The following is a 6671-nucleotide window of genomic DNA, read 5'->3' as shown; positions in this document are numbered from 1 at the left end:
AAATATGCAGATGTGCAAAATAAACAAGAATGTAAAAGATGTTAGCACATAAGAACACATAGGGCCAACTTATTGGAGGTCTTAACAGCAGCATACCTCGCATATTTTACATCAGCATGTCCAAGTGTTTTATTATGGGGAAGAATGTTCTGAGAGAAACCAATGCCTCATCTAAACACTGAGAGTTTTTGTCCAATAGGAACTAACATTATTTTCCTAAAGTAATGACTCATCATCAGGGTTGGGTTTTTTTTTTCTGTTTTTATAAAAATAAGATTTTGGCTAATACATTTATAATCCAGATAAGACCTGGGAAATTCTCTTTTCTGGAAAAACTAGGAGGAATTTCCTAGAGCTTATAAATTGCCTAAGGCTTCTAAAAGCTATAGAAATCCAAAACCCTTCCTGAGATTTCCGACCATTCCCATGGACGACTGTTTTCTTCTGGTCTTCTCTAACCTTGACTATAAAGCAGAGGTCTTTTTTACTCCTTCAACAAAATCATGCACATCAAACATTGGAGAGTTTAGTAGAAGCTGATGAAGATTTGGGGAGGGCTGCAAAGGAATCACGTGAGGCAGAACACTGATTTTCACCACTTCCGTCCCATCCTTAATCGCGATGGCCCCTTCCAAGACTTTCCAGGGTTTCCAGTTCTTCTACGTGCATGATACATGTTTTCTAACTTTTAATTCACTGTGTTTTTTACTTTTATTGTGGTGATAAAATATATATACTGTAAAACTTACCATTTTCAAGTCTACAGCTCAGTGGCATTAACTATGTTGACATTGTTGCACAGCTGTCCCCACCATCCCTCCCTAGAAATTTTTCATCTCCCCCAATTGAAACTTTGTATCCATTAAACACTCACTCCCACCGCTCCCCCACTCTGGGTCAGGACCCACCATTGTACCTTCTGTCTCTATGAATCTGACCCCTCCCGCCCCCCCAGATACCTCATAAGTGGAATCATACACTATGTGTCCTTTTGTGACTGGCTTATGCCACTGACCATAATGTGCTCAATGTTCACCCATGTTGTGGCATGGGTCAGAATTTCATTCCACTTTAAGTCTGAAGAATATTCCATTTCATGTGTATATCACATTATGTTATCAATTTATCCGTTGGATGGGTTGTTTCCACCTTTTGGTAAATGGAAATAACGTTGCCATGAACATTGGTGCGTTAAGATCTGTTCAAATCCCTGCTTTCGCTTCTTTGGGGAATATATCCAGAAGTAGAATTGCTGCATCATGTGGTAATTTCATGTTTAAATTTTTGAGGAACTGTCATACTATTTTCCACAGCTATTCCAAAATAGCGCACTCTTTTATCTTCCGTCAGCAATGCGAAAGGGTTCCCGTATCTTTACCACCTCATCAACACTCGTTATTTTCTGTCTTGTTTACTTACTATTATCCACACTAATATTATCCTTCAATATTATCCTTTAACATTATCCACACGAATAGGTATGATGTTCTTGAATTTTTGAAATTAATGGGAATGCATAGTGAGGTTCTCTTTTATTTTTACTGTTGCTGTTATTTTAAACATACTATTTTTCAAACTTCAAGTCAACTCAACATTGGTCTCCCAAATTTTGGTAGGTAGACTTCATCTATAAAATCCACTCTGTACCTTTTTGAAAACTAGACAGTCTTTCCTTACATGAACTGGACATTAGAAAAACACAATTCTAGCTTGGGTCTCGCTACAGTCTGTAAGTACGGATCTGGTGAATCAGATTATGCCTTGGGGACAAGTGTTCATGAAGCGAGCGCAGGGCACATGCTAGCCCCTGGTCACCCCACAGCTCACCTGGAGCGTGATTCTACAAGAAGTAAAGAGCACCAACTGAAATTCAACAGGGGCTTGTTTAAAATTTGCAGCTGGTGGGTGAGAGGGGGCCGGAAAGGGCTTCTCGGCTTCCTTCTGTGTAGGGCAGGGGCCTCACGAGCAAGAGGCCACCTGCTCTTTCTGAGCTGAGTGGCTGTGACAGCGCAGTCTTGTGGAATCACAGACGAGCACGGAAGTACAGAGAGGTCTGGTGGGTGCTGGTCGACTCGAGAGTCAAGGGGAAATTCTCCGTATCTTTTTGAGACATGTACCCCTTCCCGCACATCTGTTTTGACCATAAGCTCAGCCCTATCTGACTAATGAATCAGACTTGGAGTTCAGTCCACAGTCTTGTTGATATCAGTACTTTGAAAACTGTTTCATTTGTTAAGAACATTCAAAGGTCAGCTTCTCTTCCATCTCTATGATAAGGATCTTGGTATGTGAGCATCCGCGGGTTCCATCAGAGAAGGATAAATAAACTAAGATAGAGACAGGGAAGCAACAGTTGTCCAAATGAAGGAAATGCCCAGGATCTGGACTTGAAAAGCCCACATCAGGAGTGTGCTTCTATTTCCTGGACTCATCCGCTCCCAAGAGATAAAAGTCCACAAAACTGAGAAACCTGGTAGCCATGGCAGGTCAGGGACTATTCTCCAGCTCAATGCTCTGGTGTTCTCAGGGAAAAGCTAGCACTCTGAGCCTCTTCACCAGCCGTTAGCCAGGTCTTCCTGGGATGCCAATCTTCCTACAGGCTTTTTAGGTCCAGAATCTCCTTATTTGGCTCATTCTTCATTTCTTTCTTATTTCTACAATAGGGCATTGCCCAGTGGAACTGGGTTCAGGGGACAGGTTCACACCCTAGTTTCTCTGATTTTTCTTTGAGGGTATTACTCCTCTGTGTACACATCCCCTGGGGATCCAGTAGGCTCCTTCGAACTCCCTCACTGTCCTCCAGTTTTGAGAGACTCCCCACCTCCTACAGAAAGCTATATTCGTGTTAAAAAGGGAAACAAGCCCCAAATGGAGCCATTTGTCCCTGGACAGCAAACGAAGACTTAACTACAGTTTCAACCTGTCCCAGGAATGTGATCTTTAACAGTCTCTGAAATGTCCTGATCCCTGAGAAGGTGGTCATCTGCATGATAAAAACTCTGTCTTCCCTTGCTGCCCAAAGGTGTCCTGTCTTTTGCCCATTTAAAAAAAAATTTTTTTTAACATTTATTTACTTTTGAGACAGAGAGAGACAGAGCATGAACAGGGGAGGGTCAGAGAGAGGGAGACACAGAATCCGAAACAGGCTCCAGGCTCTGAGCTGTCAGCACAGAGCCGGACGCGGGGCTAGAACTCACAGCCCTCACGGGACGCGAGATCATGACCTGAGCCGAAGTCGGCCGCTCAACCAACTGAGCCACCCAGGCGCCCCTCTTTTGCCCATTTTTAATTGGATTATTTGATTTTTTGGTGTTGAGTTGTAGAAGGTCTTTATTTATTTGTGATGCCGACCCTTTACCGGGGAGGTCATTTGCAAATATCTTCTTGCCTTTAGTAGTTTGTCTTTTAGTTTTGTTGGTTGTTTCCTTCACTTTGCAGAACACTAACTCGAAGGAATACATGTATCTCTATGTTTATCGCAGCATTATTTATAATAGCAAAATTATGGAAGCAGCCCAAGTGTCCATTGATAGATGAATGGATAAAGAAGAAATGGTGTGTGTGTGTGTGTGTGTGTGTGCACACACACACACGCACACACACTGGAATATGAGCCATAAAACAGAATGAAATCTTGCCATTTGCAACAACATGGATGAATCTAGAGAGTATAATGCTAAGCAAGATAAGCCAGTCAGAGAAAGACAAATACCATATGATCTCACTCATACGTGGAATTTAAGAAACAAAACAAATGAGTACAGGGGGAAAAAAAGAGAGAGAAAGACAAAGCAAGAAACAGACTGTTAACTATAGAGAACAAACTGATGGTTGCCGGAGGGGAGGTGGGTGGGGGGACGGGTGAAACAGGTGAATCTCGGAGGAAGAGTCCACTTATTTTGATGAGCACTGAGAAGTGGATAGAACTGTTGAATCGCTATACTCTACACCTGAAAGAAATATAATACTGTATGTTCACTACACTGGAATTAAAATTAAAAAAAAAGAAGAAAGAAAAAAGAAATTACCCTCAACTCACACCACTCTCCTTTCTTTTGCTAATAACTTCCTTTCCCACCCTTCCTTCTAGAACAACCTTAGATTTTGTACAACTCCTCGGAACATCGCTGTACTTGCTCAATGGGATGCTGCCCCATGCATTAACTGCTTAATAAAGCCAGTTAGACCTTCAAATTCACTTGGGTTGAATTTTATTTTTTAGCACTCGTATTCTTGTAGTGGCTTAAATAATTAATCCGCCTGACAAATTACAAAGCCTTTCTAACCCCCTTTCCCAGTCATCCCCTGCTCTTTCTGCCTTCCTGCATCTTCTGTGTCCCATTGGAACCACAGTGCCTTCTTTCAATGAACTGAAAGTGTTTATATTGTCAGCTGTGCCAGGAAGGTTTCCAGTAAATTCCCTGGGTCCCATATCCTCATTGTCCCCGGAGCCCTCCCTGTTTCCTGTGTGGTATTTCCCAGCAGAATGTAGTACTGACTACAACTCCTTTGAACGACTGTATTGGCTTCTTCCCCACATTCTACTTTTTTCCCCAGTGCGAACAAGGGAAGCAAATGGAACTCCCATTTCCAATGAGAAGGCTAAATGGTATCGCCATGTGGGAAAACAGTGTGGCCCCTTTTTATAAAGTGAAATGAGTACTTACCATATAATCCAGCCACCTCACTCCTGGGTATTTAGCCAACAGAAAATAAAAGTATATGTCCACACCAAAGTCTCGTACCAGAATGCAATAACCCAAATCTAGAAACAACCCATGGGTCCATCAACATGTAAGTAGATATACAGATTGTGGTAGGGTCACACAATAAAAAAAATACATAGAATAAAAAAAGAATGAATTACTAATACACCTAACGATAAGGATGAATAACAAAAGCACGTGTCAGGTGAAAGATGCTGGTCGCAAAAGAGCGTATGATTCCATTTATATGAGTTCAAGAACAAGCACATCTGATCTATGATCATAGGCATGGAGCAGTGATTGATTACCTGTCGGATGGGTATCGACGGCAAGAGGACTGAGACCAAGAGGTGATGACGAGTCTGTATCTTGGGTGGTGTTGCTAGTTTTTCCATTTGACAAAATGTATATAATTAACATTTATATTATGCATTTCACTTCGTGTAATAAAAGATGTATCCTGCGATTCAGTGTCAACAACAGTTAATATATTTTTGAATCATTCTTCCAAACAGAATTCTTTCTAAAATTACTTGTGAAATCTACATTTTATCAGATGTTCACAGAACTCCCTAAACTGTCCTTAGAAAGGAAGAACACATATTCGTGCATATCCAAAAGGCACCACTTCTGGGCATTAACCTACCAATGTTGAAGTGCAGGTGTGTGCCTGGCTCGATTGCCTACAAGTCCCTAGGGAGCCCCAAGATTTACTGTTTATTGTTCCTGAATCACCTTCCATCTGAGGCTGAACCCAACCAGGGTTGACTCCTGAAGATTTCCGTCTGCTGAGTTGCATCAGGGACTTGCATTTCTTCCCAGATACCAGGAAAACTGGCCTTGTCTGCTGCTTCCTGGGGTCAGGACTGGGGGAGATGGGGTGTTTGCCACAAGATACCATCCGCTGCCCTGTGCTCTGCTTTTGTAACCACTGGTGCAGGGTGTCCTCCCTGGTGCCCTTGGGCTCAGCCCTTAGTGGTTCCTCAGGGAATAAGGGACAGCGTCCTCAGGGCCATCCTGCCAGGGAAATCCCCCAGCAAAATTCCCTGGGGGACCATGGCCACTGTTCCCAGGACCATTTCTCTGGCTCCCCCTCCTACAGTTCCCCTCTTCATTTTGCATGTTCTCTCCATGGCGTTTCTGTCTTCGCAGCCCCAGCACCCTTTCTAGAGGACTTGGCTGCTTCATGGCGTGAAGGAGAGTTCGCTGCCTAGGGAAGGCTGAGCCCTGATTCACACACGGCCCTGTGACTCACTCTTCCTCTAATGCCCATGGGGTCCCTGCAGCGCACTAACTATACTTTCCGTATCTTGGGGTAGGATATTGTCTGTTTAAAGAATAATTGAATGGGGGCACCTGGGTGGCTCAGTTAAATGTCTGGCTCTTGATTTCTGCTCAGGTCATGATCTCACAATTCGTGGGTTCGAGCCCTGCATCCAGCTCAGCACTGACAGTGCGGGACCTGCTTGGGATTCTCTCTCTCTCTCTCTCTCTCTCTGCCCCTCCCTGATCTCACACACTCTCTCTCTCCAAATAAATAAAAAACTTTAAAAAAGAATAAATGAATGAATTAGTAAATGAATAAATAGGTGTATAACCAATATGATAAATGCAACTAGCCTTGAACACTAATGTTGATTTATCTAATTGAAAACTGAAGTCTATCTGCCTTATTCCTAAGAAACATAGTATCTCCCTCATAAAGTGTCCCCTACATCATCCCTCCTGCTGCTTGTTCAAGAACCCTCGGGTCTTAGCTTCTGAAAAGTCAGTCCTTTACAGGTTCCTCTGTAGCCTCATCTGGTCGCTCACTTGGCCATACTTGTCCCACCCTTGGGGTCCACAGCCACATTCTGTGGCACCTGACAATATTTCCTTAATACCACAGCCCCGGATATCCCCGTGCAAATTTCCTATTCTGCAAATTAAAGTTAGCGTCTGACCTCTGCTCCTGGGAAGACGCTG

The sequence above is a fragment of the Prionailurus viverrinus genome, chromosome A2 (assembly GCF_022837055.1).
Source record: "Prionailurus viverrinus isolate Anna chromosome A2, UM_Priviv_1.0, whole genome shotgun sequence".
NCBI lineage: Eukaryota > Metazoa > Chordata > Mammalia > Carnivora > Felidae > Prionailurus > Prionailurus viverrinus.
The sequence above is the reverse complement of the archived record's forward strand: the minus strand, read 5'-3'. Positions refer to the sequence as shown.